This window comes from Chelonoidis abingdonii, chromosome 1 (genome assembly GCF_003597395.2).
Source record: "Chelonoidis abingdonii isolate Lonesome George chromosome 1, CheloAbing_2.0, whole genome shotgun sequence".
Lineage (NCBI taxonomy): Eukaryota > Metazoa > Chordata > Testudines > Testudinidae > Chelonoidis > Chelonoidis abingdonii.
Genome location: NC_133769.1, coordinates 128,586,902 through 128,600,697, shown reverse-complemented (window position 1 = coordinate 128,600,697; position 13,796 = coordinate 128,586,902). Strand labels below are relative to the sequence as shown.

Below are 13,796 nucleotides of genomic sequence, written 5' to 3'. Positions count from 1 at the left end.
ACCTGTCATAACTTTTTGCCAGATACCATGAGTATCTCATTTGCTATTTTATTTTCCCCTACACTGAAATCCACTGCATCCAATCCATTTTCTTCTGCATTTGTCATCCTATGATATGTAGTTTTCATCTGTTTTTATTAACATGTCCTACAACTGAGGTTGCAAAATAGCTTCAATTAAAATGCTCTTCACTCTGATATGGGGTTAATTCTCAAGATCTAGAGTTAATTTGGGGGAGGTGAAAGTGGAAATGTATGCTGTTTCTTACCCATCATTATTGATCAATATTATTGTGTGGCATGTAAAGTAATACATACGGAAAATATTTACACACCATAGTAATTTCTGTATTAAATTAAAATTAATTCAAGGCAAAGAGGTATAATACTACGTATGTAGTTGTAAAACGGAGCGAGTTAACACTTACAAGAAAACATTTGAAAAATAAACAAAGGTGGAAAATTAAAGGAAAACCGAAGAAAAATGAAAAACAATTTTATCAAGTACACAAAAGGTCAGTGAAGGACCTAAGAGAAAAAACTGCTAAAATGTTCTTTGCTTTAGTTTTTTCAAAGGAGGATGGAAAGACCTGCTAGAAACAAACAAGTCTCCTCAGAGGAAGAAGAGAGAACATATACTGGAGGAAGCAAGGACCATGACAAAAGAGGTGCTCAAGAGAGCATTCATATACATTATGTACATCTCCCAGTAAAAGAAATAGCAAAAAGTTCAGGATACATAAGAGCAGAAAGGATTGACTGTGCTGCTGAATGCACTGAGTGTTAATCGAACAATAGCAGGTGCAAAGTGTAATCAAGAGTGAAGGGGTTAAGGAGATTCAGCATACATTATAAAAGGTAGACTATACAGTAAATAAGTAATCGGATGACAGAGACCTGGAAGATATGTGGGAGAGAAGATTTACAATGGATAAAGAAAGCGTGGTATAATGAATCTTATCTTATCTGGGAGATTCTATTTCTGACTCTGCTACAACCTGCAGTGTGACCTTGGGCCTCTAGGTGCTACTGTAATACAAACAGTAATAGTGACAACTGAAGATGCTCAGATATTGAGGTCAGCAGTTTGACAGGGAGAACACAATTGCTAACCTGAAAGGGATCAGATAAGCACGCAAAACCTCTTGCCCATTTACATCTACAAGACTGAGCTGGAAGTCTCTCATAGGATACCATACGCATGTCCTCCCATCTGAAATACTACAATGAATGTAGTTCTTGTGGTATTTTGGAACTTCTAGTCCCAGCCAAAAAAAAAAATTAGATGTGAAAAAAATGCCACTTGGATATTTCTCAATATAAAAGGGTTTCTTTTATTTCAGTTCCAGAGGTATAAAAATAGGTCTCTTCCTTACGCTGCTTGGCCAATCCCTAGTAGAGCATGATGACAATTGGTATTTGGAATCAAAAGTTCTTCACCTTCCTATAAGATCAAGGACCATTGGAGTCCTGTGGTACTACAGTCCAAGTTCTGTGGCAAGATTCCTGAAGTTGCGTCACACTGACCAACTTCACAAAACTCTTTTACCATACACCAGTCTTTGAAATTATGACCCAGGAGCTCTCAAACTTCATTGCACTGCAACCCTTTCTGACAACAGAAATTACTTTATGACCCTAGGAGGAAGGACCGAAGCCTGAGCCCAGCTAAGCCCCACTGCCCCAGGAGAGGGGGCCAAAGCCTGCATCCCCCCACTCTGGGCAGGGGGGCCAAAGCTGAAACTCAAAGGCTTCAGCCCCGGGCAGTGGGGTTTGGGCTTCAGCCCCGGACCTCAGCAAGTCTAAGCCAGTCCTGGCAACCTCATTCAAAGGGGGTCGTAACTCACTTTGGGATCCCAACCCACAGTTTGAGAACCACTGCTCTAATGAATTTCAGCATGTAAGTTTTTGCTTGCTATCTTAGGCAGAGAGAGCAAGTAAATGAAAAACAGCTTGCTACACTTTCAGGGCTACCAAGTGCATCAGAACATAGCATTACAATAAGGGTGCAAATATTTACCTATTTTATAATTTGCCCCAAAGTTCTTTTTTTGGCGAAGCAAAGCACAACTAGGTTTAATGTATTCTGTCACTAACAGTCTAAAGCCAAAACGAAAAGTTAATTTTGTGGGGCAGAGTTAAACAGCTTGCTGCTATCTTATTAGTTATTGGAATGAAAGAAGATGCCAGAAATAATTGTTAAAAACACAGTAATTTCCAGTCAGACTATTCTGTAGACTATTGCTAATTCATCCTTGGTTTGCCTACAGTTCTGGAGTTTGAACAATGTTTCTAGCAAAGGGTTTCACCACAAAATCAGATTGCCTCTCTCCAATCCAACAGTGAGGCGGAACCACTGCACAACACTCAGCTGCTGTCCTCCATTAGTTTCTTTGCTCGTCAGTACCGTTTGAAACACATGGCCTGCACAGGGTGTCCAATCTACACCACAGAAGTACTTTACTTAGTAAAGGCCTGATCTGACTCTCAATGAAATCAATGAAAAGTCTTCCATTGACTTCAACAGGACTTGGAGTAGGCCCAACGAAGGGAGCAACACTGATGAGTAAGGTGTTTAAAAAAAAGTCACTTTCTGATTGGCAAGACACTTTTGCCACCATACGTTTCTATTTGAAGGTTAACTACTTCAGTACTAGTGTTAATTAACATTGCTCGCTATAGATATTAGTGTTAAGTTTGTATGGCTAGCAATATTAACTAATAGCACATTTAAACAACTCCTATCTAGATTGCTAGCAACTTTAAAAAAACAAAACAAACAAACAATTAACTCTGGCCTTTTTCTACCTTTTGTCCCCAGAAATATTGTGACATGTACACACTGGATAACTTACTTTCCGTTTTTTTGCCTTTGCGTTTCTTCTGCCTGTATTCTGAGTCCAAAGGAACCACGGTGATGGTTTGCTCATATCCTCTGCTTAAGCATAGAGTGATGAATCACACTGCTTCTCACTTCAAAACCTCCTTTGTGTGCTGTACAAGGGTATGTAATTGGGTATGATTTGGGAGTATGAAGTTTTTCTAGAGTTTTTCCATTTTTGTTGTCTGCTAGCTAAGGTAAATTGTTAACTCTAATTATTTAATGCTGCTGGCTGGCATGGTTAAATTTTCTACACATCGGTATTAATGCTGCTGGGTAGTTATTGTAAGCCTAATTATTGTTAGGTGTTTTTGTATGGGTGTTATTTTTTAATGTTCAATCTTAACAAAACACTACCACCATCGAAATGTCCAGAAAAATCTACTCATTATTTGGAACAAAGGATTAATACCTCTTATATAGTGCTTTTCATCAGTAGATCTCAAAGCAGTTTACAAAATATTGGTATCATTATCCACATCTTACATATGGGGAAACTGAAGTACAAGAATGTGAAGCGACTTGCTCTCAGTCACGCAGTAATCCAATGGCAGCACTGGGAACAGAACCTAAGGGCTTGGCTACACTCGAAACTTGGCAGCGCTTTGAAGTGTGAGTGTGGTTGCAGTGCCAGCGCTGGGAGAGAGCTCTCCCAGCGCTGCACGTACTTCACCTCTTCATGGGGATTAGCTTGCAGAGCTGGGAGCCATGCTCCCAGCGCTGCGGCACTGTTTTTACACTGGTGCTTTACAGCGATGTATCTTGCAGCGCTCAGGGGGGTGTTTTTTTCACACCCCTGAGTGAGAAAGTTGCAGCGCTGTAAAGTGCCAGTGTAGACAAGGCCTAAGTGCCCTATGTCCCAATCCAGTGCTCTATCCTATAAATCACACTACCTTTTTTTTTTTAAATATGTGTACACTTTTTGCAAGTGGAAGTTTCCCCTGCCTCTCCACTCCCACAGCTTTATGGAACAGCTGAATTTAATTATAAAGCCACAATTTAAAAGGAAAAAAATAGTTTCTGGCAAGATTCTAAATCCCCTTTAAAAACAGAAGTCTGAAACACTGTTAAGTGATTTAAAAGTCTAATGACCAGAAGATATTATTCTCTAATTTCCTTTCAATTCAGTTGAAGTAACGCAGTACTTTAAACTTCCAAATGTGAAAGAAAGCACTGAAACTGCCCCAGCTACTTCAGAACTGGATAGTCCAGAGTCATAATAAAGGTGTCTGTTAAAAACATCACACGTTAAGTATTGTTGCAGTGAAAGGGCTAACAATACACAAGGTTATCTGTGGAACAACTATCAGAATGATACATTTGCCCTATTAAATGAATTCAGACTACCAATTTGAACCTAGAGGCAAAGGCAAAGAAAATTCAGGCAGAAAAGAATGGTATCTGTACATCTACATTCACTCAACAGCACAACAGGGAAATAAATATATAATTAAAATTCTGAAGCAAATGTGAAATCCCACTATCTTAAAATACTGGAGAGAGAACTTCACTACAATAGACACCTGAAAGAAGGAACCACCCACTGAATGGATAAAAGTCACATGAAAATTCTAAATCAGGAAGTCAACAAATATAAAGGCAAAGACCAATAACATTCAGAGTTACCTGCATGGTATGGAGTTTATTTTGGAATTTCATCTTCATATAAAAAGTATCATAAAAGTCTTGGGAATTTAAGTACCTTCTTTACTGAGTCTGTTCTCCCATCAATGTGCACACAATTCCCACTAGCACTGAGAGCAGGAGACTGAACCCTCTACAGACAAATAAGTAATGCGAAGAGGTTACTACATCTATGTTGCGGATCCCAAATGTTCAAAAATGATGAAGTGTAGTTGTAGCCACGTTGGTCCCAGGACACTCTCACAAACAGAAGTTGATCTGATAAAAGATATTAGCTCACATGATCAGCTGACTCCAGGAACAGGGAATTTAAGTAAAACACCAAATAAAAATCACAAAACTCAAGGTAAAATCTTGGGCTTAGCAGCACTGCAATATACAGACAGCCAAACTGATAGAGAAAATATATTTGATAAATATGTAGCTTATACAATTCAACAGAGAAAAATAAACACAAAGAGGAAACATATCCTCCATGCTCAAACTGGAGGACGATAAAAGAATTAGCTGTGATTATTAAGGTTTAAAGGACTTTTTGTTTCACAAGGTCTTTGGCAGAATGTATTAGTTTTATGAGGATTTTCATTAATATTGTTTGATTTTTAAATCCATATGATTTTTTGGTAAGCATTTGGGATACTTAGCCAATAATAATACATAAATAAAATTCTAGTATTAGCAAAAAATATATGTGTAATCAATCATTTAGATTATGAGAGGAGAGGGCATCCCTACATGGCCTGTTTTTTTCCTTCTTCTCTTCTCATTCTAATAATGCCATGTAAAGTAAAGAAAAAATTATTTACATAAATAAAATAGAGCACAATACCACTAGGAACTACGTAAAGTCAATATTATATCAAAAGGCATCCTTGACAAAGAGCCTCATCCTTCCTTACTGAAAAGAGATTTTGAAGATCTCAGCGCTGATAAAATATGGAATGTTTAAATGCTAGCTTCCCTCTAGGCGGTCCTCCAAAGTAGGTTCCATTTCCAGATGTAATTGCTTGTCAGCCCTAACTGGATGCCTGCACAGTCTCTGATAGTTCTGTAAAGTACTTGAACAGCTGGATGGTACAGACCACTGAAACTAAACTCTTTTTTCTCTTGCCATGGCTCTTTCACTGCCTTCCTTTGAAGTCTATGCCACTGAGGAATCAACAACAGCTGAATAACATGTGTTATCATACAACATTGAATGCAACAACAATACTGCACAGCAAGACATTTTGTTCAATAATCCTGGACTGTAGGAAGAATTGAGATTTCTTTTGTTGGGAATAATCCCTTTTTCAAACACAATATTAGAGTAAATAAGACAAGCTAAATTAAAAGGTAACTTGATTACAGTAATGCATTATGCATATGAAATGCAACAATCCATTTTTTCCTTAAAATGTACGTAAGTGTTTCCTAATGAACTGCTGCTTAAGTCCTCACAGGCAAATTCCAAACAAAGTCTTCACTTATCTGTGGCAACATAAAACTGAAAACTTACAATGATATGAATGAAGCACTACAGACTGATGGAGCTTTAATTACTGTGGAAGAGTCACTGAATATTCATGTCAGGGGATGTAGATAATCCCATTTTCTTGTCCCATCTAAAGCAAATTCTGTGCTCTCATCCCAACATCTAAAAGCCAAGAATATCACAAGGCTATCACACAACTTGACACAGGCCTGTAGAAAGAACCATATATTCTGCCAATGCACAGAAGATTTAGGCAAACTCCTCTTAATGTCAAAAAGGAGACAATAATGTCAATTTCCTTTCACCAACAGAAATAGTTCCAAGTTAGTTATGGGCAAAATTTTCAGTTATGGATACTCAAAGTTAGACCTCTGAATGAAAGTCAGGCCACTTATTTTGGTGTCTCAGTTTGAATACTTTGGTCTAACTGTCCAGGTAGAATTTGGGGTTCTGATAGCATGAGATGAATGCACTGTTATCTTTAGCTGTAGGGATGACTACAAGTCTAAAGGTGTTCCATACATACAGTATAGTGATCTGATTCTGCGAAGTCTTCCTCCTGTAACTAGTTCTCCAATCACTACATCATCAGAATCTATATGATGACTGATCCTAAACCTTGCAGAAAAGCAAACATTTGAGATTATAGCTTGCTATCTTCAGTGCACCCTGAAGACTCAGAAACCAGAAAGCAAAACAAAGAACCCCAAATGTACTAATTTTTTTAAATTTCATGATTTTCAAGCCAATCTCATGATTTTTGTGACATGACTCAATAAGATCAGAAATTGTATGCATCAGAGTTGATGACCACAATCTAGTTCCTAGCAGACATTTCTCCACACTGCAATTTGGACTAATAAGTCTCCTTTCTGCAGTGTCTGAAAAAAAAGCTAAGAAATAAAAATAGAACTATTCCTTCAGGTCAGGTTCGAGATACAGATGGGGTATTATGAGTAAGTATGCACTGATATGGCAAAGCCATGCCTGCTCTGTGGGTAAAAAGAACTTCTGTCTCCAAGTGTTTCAAGCCAACACTAAAATCCCATCAGCTCATGTACTGTATATTACTTGCAAACCATAAAGTAAACTGTGTGCATCAGGAATTTTTCTACTTTGTAGCTTTATAAAAAACAATATAGTGCATGAACACACATGGAATATTCTAACAAATACGGTTCCTCAACTAGTATTCTAAGGCACTGTCATTTTCAAGCAAATATACTAACAAATTTGCACGCAGTCGCTTTCAACAAATGATTTTAGAGTAATTTACAGACATGAATGGAAAGCTCAACACCATCTCAGGTACAGATGGGTAGACCAGATGAGTACCGTCTATGTAAAGCTCCCACTGCCATTCAAGGCAGAAATAGAAACAGAATCCGTGCTCTTTCAGACTTCCGGAAACACCACCAATGAACGGAGTCCAATATATAGTTTAAAAAGACTCACAAACTTGCTGCCAACAGCATTTGCTATGTTCCCAATCTGTCTTCTGTGAACCCATTCAGAGTTTTTTCTTTTTGTCTCCTGCATGCCAAAAGAACCATCTTTTTATTAGCTGACTAGTTTAAATAAGCAGGGTCAGCTTCAATGGGGATTTTTTTCTCTTTTGAGGGAGCGAGGGAAGAATGGAGGAAGTGGATTTACAGGTTCTTAGATAGCTGTATGAACTGCACTACACAAATTATTTTTGTTATTCAGTAGTATGTCTTTCAGAACAACTCTGCAAATGAGATCTAATCATTTCTGTTCCCCAAGAACAGAACCATTATGCTGTCTTTCACTGAGAGGATTGCTTTTTTATGGCTTCGTAATTTTCTAAATGTCAAGTCTTACCTATTTTACAATAAAATTTTAATACTAAACAAAATTTATTTGCTGAAAATATTGACCCACTCCCCTACCCCTTTCCCCCACAAAAAATGAGAAAGGAGGCAACAAATCAATTTGTAATGACATTTCCTGAAAATATATACAGTGGGTTAATGCAATATAACCAAGATTAAAACTGACTGGTTCAATTCTAGGTAAAGTAGTCAGCATTTTATTCATGAATTATACACTTTTTTTCTAAAATAATATAATCAGACCATCAGGTTAGTGTTCTCCATGTTAGCGATATAACACAACAAAACTAAAAAAAAAATCTTTAACAAGGTATCTTCATAGAAATCAATAGATAACTGGTTTACTCTCTCTTTACAGTTCAGGGCATATTTAAACTAGAGGTGCTGCCTATATGGTGCAGAATATAGTAAAGCACAAGCTAGACTTCATAACCCACAGTACAGCACACTTTGTCATGGATGTAATTAGCGTCTGGTGATTTTTGTTATTATGTCAAGCGTTGATATCTTTGCAAGGGTTCAAATGCAAGATGTGACAGGTGTTATTCCACAGAGCATGCCAAATGTGTACCCTCCATCTCCTTCATATTTACAACACTGATCAAATCCAAGGGTAATACTGACCTGCAATTTAATGTGTGGCTCTGTTGGTCACATCAAAAAGACATTTGATTGAGAAGCAAAAGGAGTTAGCACACAGGAGTATATGACTCAAAAACTTGAAAAAAATGTATTCCATATCAAAACATCACCAATAGCCACAGATCTTTACAACAATCTTCACTGCTGCCTAAACCAAGGACCAAAATCTGCCTCCTTACCCCTTAAAGTTCCAAGCCTTGTTATTGTACATGATTCACTCAAGCTTTCCTCACATTGTTCCTAAAATCTGATCCACTCCCTGCTGGCAAAACAGATTTACTTGTAATCTTTTTTTCTCCTCTACTAGCAGAGAGTGGGGGCAGGGGAGAGGAATAAGAAAGATTAATCATCAAACAAATCGTCACTGACTGGACAGGAAAAACAAAACAGTCCACGTTGCGAAGAAGAAATCTTCCTAATTTCCGTTCAAGGAAAGAAAAGAAAAGAAAAGAAAAGAAAGAAAATAAGTAAAAAGGAGCCTGAGATTCCTCTGCTCGGCAAAAGTGGCCTCTAACCTCTCTTCTCAAGGACACAGAAAATTACCTCGTACTTTTTAAGACTTGTATGCGGCTGCTATAGGAGACAGAAGATACAAGGGGGACGGGGGAGGGGACAACACTGCAAGGAAGCAGGAAAAGGGGAAATAGAAGGGGAGAGGAAACTTACAAGAAAGGAAGAGAGACGGGTAGGGGAAAACCAGGGAGAGAGGAAAATGCAAACGGAAGCAGAAAACAATAAGGGCTGAAGGTAGAACTGCAAAGAGGAGGGGAAAGTTGGGGATGGCAAGATGGGAAAAGGGAGATGGAAAATGCAAAAAAGAAAAAAAGAGAGGAAACCCAAGGGGGGGGGGGTCCGAAAGAAAGAGAGAGCAAGAAAAACTGCCAAAAAAAGGAAGAAGAAATACGAAGGGAAGTGAAAAAACGCAGAAGAGGGAGGAGAGCGGAAAAGGGGGAGAAATGCAACAGAAAGCGAGAGAAGGCAGGAAAACACAGAGAGGAAAACTGCCAAAGAAAAGGGGAACGAGAGGGCTCCTGGCAGGAGAGGAAGAGCCGAGTGAAGCGAGAGCCCGAGAGCGGCCGCAGGAGCGGGGGGCTCTCCCGGAAAAAAACACTCCGAAGTTTGCACTTACAGCTCTGCCATGGCAAAGCCCCGCGGCGGCTGCTGCGAGCGCGGGCCGGGGGATCCTGCAGGCGGGCGCGTCCTCTGGGCTCTGGCGAGGCGGCAATTCCCTGCACCGGCTCCTCCGGCCAGGCAGCCAACCCCAGTGCGGGCAGCCGGCTCCTCCTCGGCGGCCAAATAGCCCGGGAAGGGGGCGGGGGATCCCGAGCGCCTCGCCGCCAAGCGCAGCCTGCAGAGGGCTGGAGCTGGAGAGACGGGGCAGTTCAGGCGCCGCTGCAGAGTGTGGGGCCGGGCTGCTGCCCCCTCCCCTGTCCCTGCGTTGCTGGGGCCCGGGCACCCAGCTCCTCCCCCTGCCCGTGTGTGTGTGTGTGTGTGTGTGTGTGTGCGCGCGCGGGGGGGACTCACGCCGAGCCGCTGCCTCACACCGCAGCCCCGTCTGCGCCGCGCTCTGGTTCTAGTGCCCGCACGGCGGCAACTGCTGCCGCCTCCCGCCTGCTCCCGGCCGGGAGCAAGAGTGTAACGGAACCGGGACACCAGCGCGGCATTGTGGGAGCTCTTAAAGCAGCCGCCGCCAAGCACAGCACCAGCCCCGTCCCCCGGGCCGCATCCCGAGGGGCTGTCAGCCTAGTGCCGGGGCGCCCCGCAGGGAGCGAGACTTCTCCGCCTGGGCGGGGCTTGGAAGTGTCTGACTGCAGCGCACTGTGTGTGTGTCGGGGGGTGTAATAGCCTCTTCCATGAGAGGATTTAAAACCTGGCCTGAAGGAGAACCCCTAAAAAGAGACTCTCATGCCAACCCCCAGCACAGGGGTGTGAAACTCAGGGATGCGCCCTCTGCCCTCCCTCTGGGAGTCCGCCGTCTGCAGCAGCAGCAGCCCAGGCTAGGAACCGGGAGGAGGAGGAGGAAAGCGTGCTATTTCCCATGAGCAATAACAGGTCAGGAAGAGCTATAAACCAAGCGATGCTCAGCTGCATGCTCTGTGGTTTGTCAGTGTTAGGTTTTTCATTCACCCTGCTTGGAAACTATCGATTCTAACCTCCCGCCAAGGTCTGGGGATGTTTGGATCCACTCATTATAGACGGTGGCCAGTTGGGACTTCATATATTCTTTCTCTAGAGGGAGTCCCGTTATACGAGAGAGAGAGGAAATGGTGAATGTTTTCTTTAAAACTTTGAAACACTTTTTGTTGGTGTTGCAGAAATATTAAAAAACGAAAATCAAAATGTTTGATGGTCATTTTTGATTTTCAAAAGCCAAAAAAGTTTTGACTTTTGGTAGTTTCTCATGTTTGAAAATGGGAAATAACCTAGAAAATTTGAAAAAAGTAAAAATTTGTGTTACAAAAAAGAAATTTTTAAAAAAGCCCACAAAAAGGTCATTTTTGTCCAAAAACGTTTTTAATGACAAATTTTGTCCAGCTTTTGTGTATATATATAGGTATACATCCACAAGACCAACTCAGATGGGGGAGGGAGGGGAATTTCTAAAAAGACTTTAACTATTTGAAACTTTATTTTACATAATTAAAACAGGGATATTCCATGCAGGTTCTTTTACTTTTGTTTGAGATTACTCCTGTTCACATTTTAGCAATACTCCAAATTACTCCTGTAGGCTAAGAGTGTCCCATTCTATTCCTATCTGCCTCTGAGGCAGACTCCAGGCAGACAGAGTTCTGCACCTGCATAGATCCCCACTGGAGTCAGTTGCTGTAAGGGGCTTTATGGGATTATTCACATGCTTTAAACTAAGCACATGCATAAATGCCTGTAAAATCCATGAGGTTAGATTATAATCTCTTTCTCTTCCTCTTCCCTTTATGTTCTGTATCTCACTGGGCACATTATGAACACTTCATAAACAACAACAGTAACAACATGTCGCAAAGCCACAAGCCCCTGCTAAAGCACAGATATCTTGGTATTTGTATGGTCATCACGTCTAGTCCCTAACTTTCCTCCTGTCCCTTCTCTGCTCTTAAGAGAGAAAGGGGAAGGGGCATTCATTTGACTAAAGGGCCAGATGTGGGCTGGTAAAGGTAGTGCTCTGTTGGGTTGGTGAAAGGAACAATTTTTCATGCTTGTGTGGATTTAGGGCATGATTGTGAGAAATGCTGCATCTCTCATTGACTTCAGCTGGAGTTCTGAGTGCTCAGCTCTTCATAAATCAGCATGTTGTAAAAGAAAGTTTCCTTCTCTTTTGAAAATGTTATGATAACCAGGATTATAAATTGTTGCTTTAGGGAGAGAGAGAGAGCAAGGTCTGGAGATCCCTCAGAAAGGAAGGGGTAATTGTGCTAAGAGATGTGCTCATATCTATTCCTGACAACTGTCTCAACAATAGTTGTGTTTTTCAGTTGTTTCTGTACATTAATATGATGACTTTTGTTCAAGATCTTCCTAGCTTATGCACAATGTGCCTCAGGAGGCATGTTACCAGGATTCATCACTGAATTTGGTCCACTGGAAGGATCATTAGCTTCCCCCAGCTTGGGCCGGGTACTGATGGGGAGTGTGACATGAATGCTGATCCATGCCCCTCTGTTCTAGAGATGAATTTATGAATACACACATCTTGAAATGAAAATGTAGAATTGTTAGACTTGCTGTTGGACTATGGTCATGTCCTTAGTTGGTGTAAATTAACATAGCTCCATCATATTGGAATCACAGTCACAGAGTTTAAGGCCACAAGGGATTACCAGATCATCTAGTCTGACCTCCTATCAGGGCCAACAACAACACCTGGCATCTGTACACTAAACTCAACAACCAAAATTCTCCCATTAAGTTGTTCCTGGGCATCTTACTCAACACTTGTAAATAAATACATTTCTAGCCTTCATGGTTCTGACGATACATTCTGGTCACATTTGGAAAGTTAACATGATACCTCCATGATTCTGGAGTTTGTAGTTGGGGAGCTCCAGGTCTGGTCAGTTTCACAGCTGATGTACAGGGGTGGATGGGGAGTGGTGGAACTGTGAAGACTCATGCTAGTTTCATACTAATGCTGCTGCTGGAGACAGTTAACATAAGCAACAAAAGTTGTTCACTGGGAAGGAGGACCCAGAAAACAGAGATTAATAACTTAAGTAGCAAAGACCTCTCCCCAGTGCAGTTAGGAGGCTCTGAATTTGAGGAGGACACAAAAAACTCCATCAATTAAGGGATTGTAGAACATCAAAATTATAACCCATCTATATGCTAATACAAAAGATAGAGCTCCCAAGTAGGTCGAGGGATGGCACATAAAAGAAATCCAAGCGCCCAGTGGCTGGAGATGAGAAAATTGGATTCTTCACCATGAGAACCTGGACTTTCTTGGTGGAGCCCCACTCCCTGGCTTTCCTGTCTACCTATGCCTAATAGGATTAGTCCTCTGGCTAGTAGATGTCTGGTAAATTTCTCAAGATCTGTCTAAGCAGAATTCAGTTTTGACCGTGTTTTTTTGTAACTACACATTTACCCTGATATAATGCTGTCCTCGGGAGCCAAAAAAATCTTACTGTGTTATAAGTGAAACTGTGTTATACTGAACTTGCTTTCATCAACCGGAGTGCACAGCTCCGCCCCCCGGAGCACAGCTTTACCACGTTATATCCTAATTCATGTTATTTCGGGTCGCGTTATATCAGGGTAGAGGTGTATTTCTTCACATTAAGGTTTATTCATATGAATTGTTTACAGAAAGCAAACCCTGGGCCTGTATCTGACATGCACACCTCTACCTTGATATAACACTGTCCTCAGGAGCCAAAAAATCTTACCGTGTTATAGGTGAAACTGCGTTATATCGAACTTACTTTGATCCACCAGAGTGCACAGGCCCCCCCCCCCGAGCACTGCTTTACCGTGTTATATCTGAATTTGTGTTATATTGGGTCATGTTATATCGGGGTAGAGGTGTATTGCATCACAAAATTTGCTTTGGGCAGTCGTTAAAAAAGTTTACAAAGATTATGTTATCCAGTCAGGGAGCAGAAACAATGCTATCTGATATAGGTGACCAATCACATAACCTGCCCATAAGGAATTGCAAATAAAGACTGTCTCAACAGGATACTTGCGGGAAAAGAAATACTGGCAGAAACAGTTGGCAATCAGTCCACAAGATGAGATTTATTTGCACAAAGCATTTCTACAACTATGAAGAGTGCATAAATTAATATGTCACAGTCTGATTG

General features: G+C 41.0%; 1 protein-coding gene across 1 annotated transcript in view; it reads right to left on the bottom strand.

Moving 5' to 3' along the window:
* Nucleotides 1–9,905, bottom strand: part of RASSF8 (Ras association domain family member 8) — a 146,115-nt gene extending 136,210 nt beyond the window's left edge. The window contains exon 1 of the mRNA XM_032767266.2: nt 9,623–9,905. The gene's annotated coding sequence lies outside the window, so the exon portion shown is untranslated. The remainder of the gene's footprint in view (nt 1–9,622) is intronic.
* Nucleotides 9,906–13,796: the final 3,891 nt, after the last annotated feature.